This window comes from Pristiophorus japonicus, chromosome 9, assembly GCF_044704955.1.
Source record: "Pristiophorus japonicus isolate sPriJap1 chromosome 9, sPriJap1.hap1, whole genome shotgun sequence".
Taxonomy (NCBI): Eukaryota; Metazoa; Chordata; class Chondrichthyes; family Pristiophoridae; genus Pristiophorus; species Pristiophorus japonicus.
The window spans coordinates 210,786,668-210,798,834 of NC_091985.1; the positions used below are offsets into that span (position 1 = coordinate 210,786,668).

The 12,167-nt window shown below is 45.3% G+C and overlaps 1 pseudogene; it reads left to right on the top strand.

Moving 5' to 3' along the window:
* The first annotated feature begins 2,885 nt into the window (after positions 1-2,885).
* The window catches only part of LOC139274107 (zinc finger protein 271-like), a 71,933-nt pseudogene continuing 62,651 nt past the window's right edge, over positions 2,886-12,167 (top strand).

Here is a 12,167-nt window from a genome sequence, read left to right on the forward strand (position 1 = left end):
TCAGGACTCACGCACTCGGCTGCAGAGAACAGTATCTATCTCTGAAACTATACTGTTCCTAACACTGCAACATTTCTTTTTACTCCCCCCACTTGAATGTCCTCCTGTACCACGGTGCTGTGGTCAGTTTGCTCATCCTCCCTGCAGTCCCTGCCCTCATCCAAACAGGGAGCAAAAATCTCGTACCTGTTGGACAATTGCAAGGACTGAGGCTCCTCCATCACTACCTCCTGGGTCCCCACAGCTGCCTCGCTCGTTGTCACACCCTCCTGTCCCTGACCATGGGCCAAAGTTGAATTGATGAATCTAAGGGGTGTGATGCCTCCTGGAACACAGAGTCCAGGTAACTCTCCCCCTCCCTGATGTGTCGCAGTGTCTGCAGCTCGGACTCCAGCTCATCAACGTGGAGCCGAAGTTCCTCGAGCAGCCAACACTTACTGCAGATGTGGTCACGTTGGACCTCAATGGGGTCAAACAGCTCCCACATGCAGCAGCAGTAACACATCGCCTGCCCTGCCATCTCGAATGTATTCAATTAATTACGTTTTTACATTTTGAAAGTTTAGATTTTTAATCCCAGCTCTTAATTTAAACCAATGTCCAAGAAAAGAGAGAAAAACTGACCAACCAATCACTTGCCTGCTTTTCTGTGATGTCACACTTTGAATCTTTTTACTTCTTATCCTCCCAGGTCACTTGGTGCTGTTTCGGCTGTCTGCTCGGCTGACTCACGCCCTTTGTAGGCTTGCCGCTGCTCCCACTCTCGTGCCCTTTCCGAAGGGATGGGCGCAAGTAGGGTTTTCCCCTCATATTGGTTCTCTCAGCACCTGCTGCAGGCCCAGTCTCGTAGCTATGTCCTTCAGCACTCGGCCAGCTCGGTCAGTAGTGGTGCTACCGAGCCAGTCTTGATGGACATTGAAGTCCCCCACCCAGAGTACATTCGGTGCACCTTGCTACTCTCAGTGCTTCTTCTGAGTGATGTTCAACATGGAGGAGCACTGATTCATCAGCTGAGGGAGGGCAGTAGGTAGTCATCAGCAGGAGGTTTCCTTATCCATGCTTGACCTGAAGCTTCGAGACTTCATGGGGTCCGGAGTCGGTGTTGAGGACTCCCAGGGTCACACCCTCCCGACTGTATACTACTGTACCACCACCGGTGGGACAGGACATACCCAGGGATGGTGATGGAGGAGTCTCGGACATTGGCTGAAAGGTATGATTCTGTGAGTATGACTATGTCAGGCTGTTGCTTGACTAGTCTGGGACATCTCTTCCAATTTTGGAACAAGACCCCAGATGTTGATGAGAAAGACTGGGCTGGGTGGGCCGTTGTCGGGTCCGTAGCCGGTGCGGAGGTCGATGCCGGGTGGTACGTCCGGTTTTATTCTTATTATTGTTTTTCGTAGCGGTGGATCAATTGATGAATCAATATGATCTTATTGAATGGTGGAGCAGGCTCGAGGGGCCAAAGGGCCTACTCCTGCTTCTAATTCTTATGTGCTTATTCCCTAGCCCAGATCCTGTCTCTATATTAAGAGCAATGGTCCCCACACTGACCCTGGGGGACACCACTGTTTACATCCCTCCAGTCTGAAGAACATCCATTAACCACTACTCTCTGTTTTCTGCCCTTTACCCAACTTCCTCTCCACACTGCCCCACTCCCTTTAATACCATGAGCCTTAATTTGATCAACAAGCCTCCTGTCCGGCACCTTATCAAACACCTTTTGACAATCCATCTGCACAACATCCACTGCATTTCCTTTCTCACTGCACTGTGTTATTTCCTGCAATAATCCCTGCTGTCTGTCCTGAATCAATCCATTTCACTACCAAATGTTGAGACGTTTACTTCTGTAACCAGAATCCCCCGCGCAGGGGTAAAGCGCTCTACCAATGACACCAGGAGCCCAGACACGGGACCGGTGTGTGCTCTGAGCAGGCGCAGTGCCAGTGGTGGAGGTGGTCTGAGGCGGAAGAGACGTTCCGCGAGTCAGTAGGAGCTTGTGGGCTCAGCGGAGGAATTGGACCCCTGGGTGGGATGGGCAGCTTCATAAACACCTGGTGTAGGCCTCAGGCACCTAATATGAACCGGCAGGACACATGTTTGACCCGCGGTGATGGACCCGACCGCTCGGGGTAACTAGCCGAATTCTTAGACACGATCAGCGTGCCTGAGCGGCCATCTTGGTACAGGAGCAGAGGGCGGGCGGGGCTTTAGGGTCCCAGTGATCTGGAGAGACAATCATTTCCTCATTTATTCTCAGTCTGCACAGTCAGGATGTAGAACTGAACCCAACCAGAGAAGAGGGAGTGAGAAAACTGCAGACGGAAGAAAGAAATGATGGAGGTGGTGCGATGAGTTTGGATTTCAGCACAGGGTGGAGGGAGAGTGTGTGGGACGGGAATTTACAGCTTTGGAGAACAAGAGAGGAAAGAATGTTCCAGAAAAAGTAGGATTGTCTGTCCTCAATTTCTATCCTGCACTTCCAGTGCTGACTTTTGTAAACACCTTTTACAGGATATTAGAAAAGGAGGATTTACAGACGGGAAACTAGAACTATTCATATCAAGATCTGACAGAGTCACTCGATTCACTTGAATATCATCAGCCTTTGAATGTGAAAGGAGAAATGTTTGTCTGTTCTGTCTGTGGGAAAATATTTCAAACATCAGTGTGACTGGAAAAGCACCGAGACACACACCCGAGTGAGAGTGTTCCAGTGCACTGACTGTGGAAAGAGCTTTAACCAGTTACACAGCCTGAAAAAACATCACACCATTCACAGCGGGGAGAAACCGTTCACGTGTTCTGTGTGTGGACGAGGCTTCAACTGATCGTCCAAACTGGAGAGGCACAAGGACACCCGCACCATGGAGAAACCGTGGGAATGTGGGGACTGTGGGAAGGGATTCAATTGCCCCTCTGCGCTGGAAATTCATCGACGCAGTCACACCGGGGAGAGGCCATTCACCTGCCCCGGGTGTGGGAAGGGATTCACTCGTACATCCAACCTCACTGAACACCAGCGAGTTCACACTGGTGAGAGGCCGTTCACCTGCTCCGTGTGTGAGAAAGGATTCACTTGTTCATCCAGCCTGGTGAGACACCAGCGTGTTCACACTGGGGAGAGGCCGTTTACCTGTCCCGTATGTGGGAAGGAATTCACTGCATCTTCACACCTCATTAAACACAAGCGAGTTCACACTGGGGAGAGACTGTCCGTCTGTCTCGTATGTGGGAAACGGTTTGCTAAATCATCTCATCATCTGAGTCACCAGCAAGCTCACACAGGAGAGAGGCCGTTCATCTGCTCTGTGTGTGGAAAGGGATTCACTAATTCATTCGAGCTTCATGCTCACCAGCGTATTCATACCGGGGAGAGACCTTTTACCTGTTCTGTGTGTGGGAAGGCATTCACTCGTTCATCCCACTTCACTGAACACCAACTTGTTCACACCAGTAAGAGACCGTTTAAATGTTCTGACTGTGAAAGGAGCTATAAAAGCAGAAATGATCTGATGAAACACCAACGCACTCACACTGGGGAGAGACCGTTCATCTGCTCCGAGTGTGGGAAGGGCTTCACTCGTTTATCCAACCTGCTGACACACCAACGCACTCACACTGGGGAGAGGCCATTCATCTGCTCCGAGTGTGGGAAGGGCTTCACTCGTTTATCCAACCTTCAGTTACACCAGCGAGTTCACAAGTGACTGCAGGGGTTGGATTCTGCTTTTATTGTTGCCGTTAATCACATCCAGGACTGAACCCTGTTCACTTGGACAGTTGGAGTTTGTTGCTGTTGGTGTAATTAATCCCTCTAACTGGGCTGGAGTTTAATTTTCTGGATATCATAGAATCATAGAATAGTTACAGCACAGAAGGAGGCCTTTCGGACCGTCGAGTCCGTGCTGGCTCTCTGCAAGTCCCACTCCCCGCCCTTTCGCTGTGGCCCTGCAAATGTTTTATTTCTGGTACTTATCCAATGCCCTTTTTGAAAGCCACGATTGAATCTGCCTCCACCACCCTTTCAGGCAGTGCATTCCAGATCCTAATCACTCGCTGCTTAAAACAAAGTTTTTTCTCATGTCGCCTTTGGTTCTTTTGCCAATCACCTTGAATCTGTGTCCTCTGGTTCTCGACCCTTCCGCCAATGGGAATATTTTCTCTCTACTCTGTCTAGACCCCTCATGATTTTCGAGCACCTCTATCAAATCTCCTCTCAACCTTCTCTGATCTAAGAAGAACAACCCCAGCTTCACCAGTCTATCCATGTAACTGAAGTCCCTCATCCCTGGAATCATTCTTGTAAATCTTTTCTGCACCCTCTGTCAAACAACGATCAAATAAATCAGCTTTGTTTCCAACAGACAGTGAGTCGATTCCTTGGTTTCTCCACGAGGAGACTAATTGATGTCCTGTTACCGACTGTTCCTTTTCTCCTTTGTATTTATAAAGTGCCTTTCATGGCCTCTGTTTTAGTGATGTTGGTTGAGGGATAAATGTTAGCCAGGACACCAGAGAGATTTCTTCGAAATAACGTCATGGAATCTTTTATGCCCACTTGAGAGGTCAGATGGTTCTGATTCTCAGAAGATCAAGATGTAGAATCAGTTTGGGTGGAGATAAGAAATAATAAGGGAAAGAAGTCACTGGTGGGAGTAGCCTATCAGGACAGCATATAAATCAAGAAATAATGGAGGCTTATAAGAAAGATACTGCAATAAGCATAGACGATTTAAATCTTTATATTGATAGGATATATCAATATAAAGATTAGGTAGCCTTGAGGAAGAGTTCATAGAGTGTATTCGGGATGTTTTCTTAGAACAATGCGCTGTGGAACCAACCAGGGAGCAGACTATTTTAGAATTGGTAATGTGTAATGCGACTGGGATTAATTCATGATCTCATAGTAAAGGATCCTCTTGGGAAGAGTGATCATAGTATGGTAGAATTCCAAATTCGGTTTGAGGGTGAGAAACTTGGGTCTCAAAATAGAGCCCTGAAAAATAAAGGCAATTACAAAGGAAGGGTAAGACAGTAGATAAGGAGTGGCAGACATTTAAGGAGCTATTTCATAACTCAGCAAAGATATATTCCAATGAGAAAGAAAGACTCTAAGAAGGATGAACCATCCATGGCTAACTAAGAAGTAAAGGGTGGTATCAAATTGAAAACAAAGGCATACAATGTTGCGAAGATTAATGAAAGGCCAGAAGATTGGGAACTTTTTAGAAAATAGCAAAGGACAACGAAAAAAAAAGTGAATAGATTGAGAGTAAACTAGCAAGAAATATAAAAACAGACAGTAAGAGCTTCTACAGATATATAAAAAGGAAGAGAGTAGCTAAGTTGGTCCCTTAGAAGATGAGACTGGGGAATTAATAATGGGAAACAAGGAAATGGCAGAGAATTTAAATAAATATTTTGTATCGGTCTTCACTGTAAAAGACACTGAAAGCATCTCAATAATTGATAATCAAGGGGCTATTGGGAGGGGAGAACTTAAAACAATCACTATTGCTAGGGAAAAAAGGTACGAGGCAAACTAATGGGACTAAAGGTGGACAAGTCCCCTGGTCCTAATAGCCTGAATCCTCGGGTCTTAAAAGAAATGGCTGCAGAGATGGTGGCCACATTGGTTGTAATCTACCAAAAATCCCTGGATTCTGGAGAGGTCCCAGCAGATTGGAAAATAGCAAATGTAATTCCCCTATTTAAGAATGGAGGGAGACAGAAAGCGGGAAACTGTAGACCAGTTAGACTAACATGTCATTGGGAAAATGCTGGAGTCCATTATTTAGAAAATCATAATGCAGTCAAGCAGAGTCAGCATGGTTTTATGAAAGGGAAATCATGTTTGACAAATTTGCTGGAGTTCTTTGAGGATGTAACGAACAGGGTGGATAAAGGGGAACCAGTAGATGTCGTGTATTTGGATTTTCAGAAGGCATTCGATAAGGTGTCACGTAAAAGATTACTGCACAAGATAAAATCTCACGGGATTGGGGGTAATATATTAGCATGGATAGAGGATTGGCTAACAAACAGAAAACAGAGAGTAGGGATAAATGGGTCATTTTCAGGCTGGCAAACTGTAACAAGTGGGGTGCCACAGTGATCAGTGCTGGGGCCTCAACTATTTACAATCTATAATTAATGACTTGGATGAAGGGACCGATTGAATGTAGCTAAACATGCTGATGATACAAAGATAAGTGGGAAAGCAAGTTGTGAGGAAGACGCAAATAATCTACAAAGGGACATAGATCAGCTCAGTGAGTGGGCAAAAGTTTGGCAGATGGAGTATAATGTGGGAAAATGTGAGGAAAAATAAAAAAGCAAATTATTATTTAAATGGGGAGAGATTAGAAAATGCTGCAATACAGAGGGGTCCTTGTACATGATACACAAAAAGTTAGCATGCAGGTACAGCGTAATTAAGAAGGCAAATGGAATGTTGGCCTTTATTGCAAGGGAGATGCAGTATAAAAGTAGGGAAGTCCTGCTACAACGACACTGTTGGTGAGACCACACCTGGAGTACTGCGTACAGTTTTGATCTTCTTATTTAAGGAGGGATATACTTCAGAGGAGGTTCACGAGGTTGATTCCTGAGATGAAAGGGTTGTCATGAAGAAAGATTGAGCAGGTAGGGCCTATATTCATTGGAGTTTAGAAGAATGAGAGGTGATCTTATTGAAACATATAAGATTCTGAGAGGGCTTGACAGGATAGACGCAGAGAGGATGTTTCCCCCTGTGGAGGAATCTAACACTAGGGGGCATAGTTTCAGAATAAGGGGTCGCTCATTTAAAAGGGAAATCAGGAGCAATTTCTTCTGAATCTTTGGAATTCGCTACCTCAGAGAGCTGTAGAAGCTGGGTCATTAAATATGTTTAAGGTGGAGATAGACAGATTTTTGAACGATAAGGGAGTCGAGGGTTATGAGGAGTGGGCAGGGAAGTGGAGTTGAAGGCAAGATCAGATCAGATCAGCCATGATCATTAAATGATGGAGCAGATTCGAGGGGCCAAATGGCCTACTCCTGCTCCTATTTCTTATGCTCTTATGGGGCCTCATGTGAAAGACGGCACCCCTGACAGTGCAGCGCTCCCTCTGCACTGCATTGGAATGTCGGCTTTGATTTTATGCTCCATGCTCTGGGAGTGGACTTGAACCCACAACCTACTGACTCAGAGACTACCACTGAGCCACGACTAACACCGCATTGCTCGGGATTATTTGAGTTCTCTTGCTGTCTGTTACTCCCACGGACAAGTCCGAGCTCCCCATACCTTCAAGAGCGTCTCTCCTAGCCTTGCGATCAGAGAATCATAGAAATTTACAGCACAGAAGGAGGCCATTCAGCCCATCATGTCCGTGCTTGCTGACAAAGAGCTTTCCAGCCTGATCCCACTTTCCATCTCTTGGATCGTAGCCTTGGAGGTTACGGCACTTCAAGTGCATATCCAAGTACTTTTTAAATGCTATGAGGGTTTCTGCCTCTACCACTCTTTCAGGCAGTGAGTTTCAGACCCCCACCAACCTTGGTGAAAATATTTCTCCTCAAATCCCCACTAAACCTCCTACCACTTACTTTAAATCTATGCCCCCTGGTTATTCAACCATCTGCTGAGGGAAATAGGTCCTTCCTATCTGCTCTATCTAGGCCCCTCATAATTTTATACACCTCAATTAGGTTGCCTAAGCCTCCTCTGTTCCAAAGAAAACAACCCCAGCCTATCCAATCTTTCCTCATAGCTAAAATTCTCCAGTCCAGGCAACATCCTCGTAAATTTCCTCTATCCTCTCTGGGGCAGTCACATCTTTCCTGTACTGTGGTGACCAGAACTGCACGCAGTACTCTAACTGTGGCCTAAGTAGTTTTTTATACAGTTCAAGCATAACCTCCCTAATCTTCTATTCTATGCCTCGGCTAATAAAGGCAAGTATCCCGTATGCCTTCTTAACCACCTTATCTACCTGTCCTGCTACCTTCTAGAATCTGTGGACATGCACTCCAAGGTCCCTTTGTCCCTCTACACTTCTCAGTGTCCTACCATTTATTGTGTATTCGATTTCCTTGATAGCCCTCCCCAAATGCATTACCTCACTTCTCCGGATTGAGTTCCATTTGACACTGTTCTGCCCACCTGACCAGTCCATTGATACCTTCCTGCAGTCTACCGCTTCTTCATTATCAAGCACAGGGCCAATTTTTGTATCATCTGCAAACTTCTTAATCATACCTCCTACATTCAAGTCCAAATCATTGATTTTATATATATATGACAAAAAGCAGGAAACCAAGTACTGAGCCCTGCGGAAGCCCACTGGAAACTGCCCTGGGAGGGTGTAGAAGGACATTTACTCTGTATCTAAATCAAGCTGTAGTTGGCCTGGGAGTGTTTGATGGGGAGTATAGATGGAGCTTTACTCTCTATGTGTCGAGGGAACTTAACTCTGTACCTTGCCCGTGCTATATATGACCTGGAAATGTTTGATGGGACAGTGCAGAGGGAGCATTACTTTGTCACTAACCCGTGTTGTCTATGCCCTGGGAGTGTTTGAAGGGTCAGTGTGGAGGGAGCTTTACTCTGTATCTAATCCGTGCTGTACTACATGTCTTATTACATTATTAAACTTGCAGAATTGGCATATAATGAATTTCAACACTGATAAATGTGAGGTATTGCATTTTGGTAACAGAAATAAGGAGGTCACATATTAGTTGGAAAACCAGAATCTAAATGGGGCAGAAGAGCAAAGTGATCTCGGAATACAAATGCAAAAATCACCAAAAGTAGCGACGTAGGTTAATAAGGCCGTTAAAAAGAGTAAACCAAGCACTCGGGTTTATTTCCAGGGGGATTGAATTGAAAAGTAGCTAAGGTATGCTGAACTTGTATCGAACCTTGGTTAGACCATATTTGGAGTACTGTGTACAATTGTGACCTCCATATTATAAAAAGGATATAGAGGAATTGGCGAGATTGGAAATTAGATTTACAATTATGATACCAGAAATGCGAGGTTATGCCTATTAGGAAAGGATGAACAGGCTGGGTCTCTTCCTCTTGAAAAGAGAAGGTGACTTTAAAAAAAAAAAAATTTGTTCATGGGATGTGGGCTTCGCTGGCAAGGCCAGCATTTATTATCCATCTCTAATTGCCCTTGAGAAGATGGTTGTGAGCCACCTTCTTGAATCGCTGCAGTCCGTGTGATGGAGCGGCGAGGTCAGGGCGAAGGAGCGGTGAGAGATTGTAGAGGGATATGACCGGGGCCCAGGAGAGGCGTGAGTTTGGGGACCAGAAGAGGCGCGAGCCCAGGGGCAGCACGGGCCGTCCACACTGCGATATATGTGCGCATTAGGTCCGTGCAGCAGAGCTGGTCTCCAGTCGTTTTGGTTAATCCTTGCCACTGGACCAAGACCTAGCTCTGTCAAGCCCGTGTGGTGGCTGGTGTGCAACGGTCTCCACACGCTAAAAGAAATCTACGCACAGGCATCTTCCACCCTTCAACATGTAGTACGGGACCTGGTATTTTAGGTCCTTCATTGAAACACCTGTGAACTTTTTGACGTGGAAGCAAGTCATCCTCGATTCGAGGGACTGCCTATGATGATGATGAGGGAGGGAGTGCCAGGATTTTGACCCAGCGACGAAGGAACGGTGATATTCTTACATATCAGGATGGTGTGTGACTTGGAGGGGAACGTGCTGGTGGTGGTGTTCCCATGTGCTTGCTGCCCTTGTCCTTCTAGATGGTAGAGGTCGCGGGTTTGGGAGGGGCTGCCGAAGAAGCACTCTCATATCTCCACCTGTTTCTTTCTCAATTTCTCTCTCTCCCCCCACCTTGTTGTCTCTCTCTCTAATTCACATTTGCTCTATTAAGAACATAAGAAATAGGAGCAGGAGTAGGCCATTTTGCCCCTTGAGCCTGCTCCGCCATTCAATAAGATCTCTACCTCTCTCATTTCTCTCTGTCTCACTGTCTCTCACTCTTTCCACCTTTCTCTTCTCTGCTTCTCTGTTCCTCTTTCTGCTATGCTCTCAGTCTACCTCTCTCCGCCTCTTTCGCCCCTCTCTTTTCTCTCTGCCCCATTCTCTTCTCCCTTGCCATCCCGGCCAATATCTTCTCTTCCTTTCCTTTCTTTCTCTGCCTCATTCTGTCTCTCCCACTTCCCCTTTTGAATTTAAGTCTCACTCTGTCTCACTTACTTTGCTGTCTGTTTGATCTCACTCTGTCCAGCTCTCTCTCCCTTCCGTGCCAATCTTCATCTCACTCATTCGCTCTCTCTCCCTTCGTGCGGATTGGAAGGTACCAAATATAACCCCACTATTTAAGAAAGGAGGGAGAGAGAAAACAAAGAACCACAGATCAGTTAGCCTGACATCAGTAGTAAGGAAAATGCTAGATTCTATTATAACGATGTGGTAACAGGGCACTATTTAAAAATAATAACAGGGTTGGGCAGAGTCAATACGGATTTATAAAACTGAAATCATGTTTGACAAATCTGTTAGCGTTTTTTGAGGTGGTAACTAGCAGAACAGATAAGGGGGGAACCAGTGGATGTGGTGTATTTGGATTTTCAGAAGGCATTCGACAAGAGATAATTAAACAAAATTAGAGCTCATAAGATTGGGGGTAATATACTCACATGGATTGAGGATTGGTTATAAAATCATAAAATAGTACAGGACAATATAAGCTTAAACCAAAGTGAGTAATAGAATAGGTTAGATTATAATGTGTGATGTTTATACCTATAATTATGAAACTATAAGAAATAACTAACAGCAGGCAGGGGAGTTTGGGGATAATCAGAAAATTGCTGAAGAAAAGTAACTGCTGGGAACCAGGGAAAGTGTCCTTGTAAATCACAGATTAGAGAAGTTCCAGCTGTCTTTTCCCAGCTTCCTGCCAAAACCCAGCAGAGAAGACAAAGAAGAGTCAGGTGCCAGAGATGGATCACTGCAGGGTATAAAAGTGAGGGGAGACTGATGTAAGGGGGCAGTCGGGACTGGAGACACCGGAGATCATGCTCCGGGTGCCCGAGGTTCCATCCAGCGGGCTGACCTTGTGTCATTTACTGTGGACACGAGCATGGATTGAGGATTGGTTAATGGACAGAAAACAGAGTTGGAATAAACGGGTAATTTTCGGGTTGGCAGGCTGTAACTAGTGGAGTGGTACCGTAGGGATCAGGGCTTGGGCCCCAGCTATTAACAATCTATATCAATGATTTGGATGATATCCAAGTTTGCTGATGATACAAAGCTAGGTGGGAATGTAATTGTGAGGATGATGCAAAATGCAAAGAAACTTCAAAGGGCTATAGATGGGCTAAGTGAGTGGGCAAGAAGATGGAAAATGGAATTTAATGTGAAGTTATCCACTTTGGTAGGAAAATAGAAAAGCAGAGTAGTTTGTAAATGCTGAAAGATTGGAAAATGCTGTTGTTCAGAGGGTCCTGGGTGTCCATGTATATGAATCACTGAAAGTTAACATGCAGGTACAGGAAGCAAATGGCATGTTGACCTTCATTATAAAAGGATTTGAGTATAAGAGGAAAGATGTCTTATGCAATTACATACTGCCCTGGTGAGACCACATTTGAAGTATTGTGTACAGTTTTGATCTCCTTGCCTAAGAAAGGATATACTTGCCATTGAGGAATGGAGGTTCACCAGACTGATTCCTGGGATGGGGGATTGTCCTATGAAGAGAGATTGAGTAGATTAGGCCTATATTCTCTGTAGTTTAGAATAATGAGAGGTGATCTAATTGAAACATACACAATTCTTAAAGGGCTTGACAGGGTAGATGCAGGAAGGATATTTCCTCTGGCTGGGAGTCTGGAACCAGGAGTCACAATCTCAGAATAAGTGTCGGCCATTTAGGACTGAGATGAAGATAAATTTCTTCACTCAGAGGATGGTGAATCTTTGGAAGTCTCTCCCCCAAAGAGCTATGGATGCTCAGTGTTTGAGTATATTCAAGGCAGCTTGATACATTTTTGAATATTAAGGGGTGAAGGGATATGAGGAAAGTGGAGTTGAGGTAGAAGATCAGCTATGATATTATTGAATGGTGGATCAGGCTCGAGGGGCCGAATGGCCTGCTCCTATTTTTTGTGTTCTTATAACATAA